This window comes from Cynara cardunculus, assembly GCF_001531365.2.
Source record: "Cynara cardunculus var. scolymus isolate 2C chromosome LG 3, CcrdV1, whole genome shotgun sequence".
In the NCBI taxonomy this organism is placed as follows: domain Eukaryota; kingdom Viridiplantae; phylum Streptophyta; class Magnoliopsida; order Asterales; family Asteraceae; genus Cynara; species Cynara cardunculus.
The window spans coordinates 30,910,864-30,914,636 of NC_037530.1; positions in this window are offsets into that span (position 1 = coordinate 30,910,864).

The window sequence follows — 3,773 nt, forward strand, 5'->3', positions numbered from 1 at the left end:
AAAATAGGAATTAGGTGCAAGTTGGTTCCCCAAAATGACGATTTTGAAAGTTGGTTCTCCAAAATAGGAATCAGGTGAAAGTTGGTTCCCCAAAATGGCGATTTTGAAAGTTCGTTCCCCAAAATAGGAATCATGTGAAAGTTGGTTCCATTTTGGTGCAATTTTCCCTTGTTTTAAATAGAGTTAGGCATGAGAATGGGCCTCGACCTGTCGGTTAATCCAGTCCACCCTTCCCGGTTGGAGACAGGGATTCCTTGCTAAATGGGAGATGGGGATGGGATCCTCGTTTGTCTCAAGCCGGGGATGGGGACGGAGAAGGGTATCGTACTCTCCTCCCCGTACCCGTTATGTTACATTCAAAAAATTATAACTTATGTTCAAAAATTATAACACATCCAACCTTCATTTTATCTCTTATCAATATTAAGTTCTAGAGATTTCTACTCTATTTTTTATTCTCTATTTTAGCATATGTTTTTTTGGCGTAGTTATTGAAACAAAAAAAATGACGAATCTCAAAATTTTCTATTTTTACCATAGCTATTGAAGATAAAGTACATTTTGATCACAATACTTTAATCATTAGTATATAGAAAGTTAGCTTTTATATATATATATATATATATATATATATATATATATAAAGAGAGAGAGAGGGGTTTAGAAGAAAACCTTAAATAAATAAAAAAAACTAGAAAATACTTTATCAATCATTAGATGAGATTAGATGATGAATATGATTAAGAATTCGAATTGGACCTATCACATGTTCATTCAACCTTCATTATCAAAAGCCCAAATTTACTTTGAAGTCTTTTTTAATTTTTATCATCCAAATCTTTGTACTTCATAGAAATAGTCTTGCTGGAATCCGATATATAGTTTATATTTCGGAAAGATAGATAAGATTTTTTTTATGTAAAAGTCTTGTAATTATCTGTGTTGATCCAAGAACAAAAACTTTCAACGAAATCGAAGATTAGCTGAAGTGAGGCCAAGATGTCACCAAAGCGAATTGGATTGTCATCTAGCCAAAAGAAGATAAGTATATGATAAAGTCAAAAGTAGTGTGACAAATATTACTTCTAGCAAGCCGAAATTGGTGTGCAAACTTGTCCAGCAAGTTTAGCTTACAAACTCTATCAACTCTCATCCTGGTATGATAACATACTTAGCATGTAAGACAAAGTAAGTTTTAAATTACTATTTTATTAGTAATATACTTCCTTTACTGTTCCCTCTGCATACAGAAGGATGGGTTGGGTTAAGAAATGTCTACATCAACTTTAGAGGCTGGCATGAAGAGTACAAATATGTACTAATCAGCAAATCAAATAAGACATGCATTAAAGTTGGATTGCGACATTTAATGCATTGATGACTATGTATGGTCATCCTTGTCATTTGTTGCAACTCACCCATTTTGAAAGAAATTATGAGTGATGGTTTTTTAAGAAAAATCAGCGTCAACCATCTGAAAGACTATCTCAGTACTTTAGATCTGAAAGAGTACCTTCTTCTCTCACTCTTTCAGTTTGTTATCAAAATTTGTCACCTGTCAGATTGTTTAGGATTAGGTCTTACCTTCATAGCTTTTGCAACAAATATGTAATTCTTTGTTTTTAATAAATATACAAAATTAAAAATGAAAATTTTGGTTGTGTTTGTATTCAACCCTCCTTTTTACAAACACTCTTTGTGTTATTCATTATATTCCAAGACCAATAACCGGTATCTGAGCGGTTTGTTTAAATCCACAAACAAGGTCCGTTATGACTTCCACAAACAATGATAATGGCTCCTTATCCAAACTACCTTGTCTTCAAAAAGATAATTTTTCTATTTGGAAAAATCGGATGACACTCTTCCTTGGATGAGTTGACAACATATCCTAAACGTTTTAAAAAATGGTCCATATGTCCCCATTATCTTTCTGCCTCGTGATAGAGATGAAAATAACAAAGTCATCGGACCAAGAAGGCAAATTATCAAAACTCCAAATTTATGGACAAGAGATGACAAGAAGTAAGTTGTAGTTGATACCAAAGCCAATACTTTTATCGTAATGTCACTTCTTGATGATGTCTATCATTCTATTATGAATCTTACCACTGCAAAGACATATGTGGAATACTCTCACTGCTCTATACGAAGGAACATTTGAACTTAAGTAGAGCAATAGGATCAGCCTCATAAGACAATATAAATTGTTTGTGTGCAACAAGAACGAATCTCTTACTAACTTCTACAATAGGTTCAACTCTAGTCTGAATGATCTCAAAGTGCATGATAAGGTTTTTGGTAAAGTTGAAGTACCGTGCAAATTTTTGTACTGTCTACTAGATCAATGGGAAAATATAATTGTATGTTTAAAAACTCCTAAGGATCTGCATCTTATGTCTCTTATTGCTTTGGATGGAACTTTATATAACCATGAGTAAACTTAAGATCTTTGGAAGAATATCTTGCAAGAAGTTAGAAGTACAAACACTACCTTTGTGTCTTCCGATTTCAAAAGGTTAGAATATGCATCACTTCTAATATATGACACAGATTTAGATAATTTTGAGGAATACCCTAGAAGTGTCACTATTGATTCTAATGAATCTGATAGTGGGACTAAAGAAATATCATTGCAAGACATTAGTGACTCTCTTTCCTTAGTAGCGTCAAACTTCAACAAAGTAGTTATACATACCCTTTTCTTGATGTTCATTATGCCTATACATACTTATTTACATGCATTGCATAGCTGAATGAAATTCGTGAACACAAGCAGTTAAACCCCCTAAATAACATCATATTTTAACCGTTGAGGTCTTAAAACTTGGAAGAAAAAAAGTTGTTGCATGTATATTGTGGGTGAAAAAGTGAGTGCTATTAATTATCATGGTAAAAGAGATTAGTGAGAAAAAGAAAAAAAAGATCAAAAGGTGAACAAATTCTACTAATAAACTAGTTAAAGTTAATGTTTAACGGTACACATCAAAAAAAAAAAAAAAAAAAACAAATCTCAATAAATTCGGAGATAAGGCAAAGTTGTGTTAAATCTTTAAAAAGCAAACCCTTTAGGTTTAGATGGATAGGAAAGCAGGGGAGTGTAGCGTTGTATATTTAGAATCACACTAATTTGAAAATAAGTATGTTTGACTTGTAATTAAGCCGAGTAGATCTAAAAAGGGATGTAAATAACAGATGTGGATATTCAAATTTGATAAAAGATGGTATTCTCATGATTCTAACTCGACCATATGCATTTGTCTTTGGAATGATTTTAATATTTTTCTGTGACCTTCTTCAAACTCTGTGCTATCCAAACACCTCGTCATCCCTCTTTATCACCCTCATTACCTGTTATTACTCCTTGCTATCGATCTCCCTTTTGTTAACCTTAATTATTGTGTTAACTTTATGAACTAATTATGACCATTGATTTTTAAAATAAGGGAAAAGTCTAAAAAACCCAATGAACTTTAGTGTTTGAAATGATTAAGTACTTTGGACATTTTTTTGGAGCAAATAAGTCATTGGACATTCCGAAACCTGTTAAATAACTCTTTGACTTTTTAAAACATGTTAGATACATTTTTATGACCTATACAACTTGTTAGTGTGGTAAAATAATGGAAAAATCTTAAAAAAAAGACAATAAACTTTCATATTTTGAACGATTAAATTTGTTAAACATTTTTTTTGAACCAAAAAGGTACTTATAATATAAAATGAAACAAATATATAAAAAATGTACTTACATTTACAAAAGAATACTTACA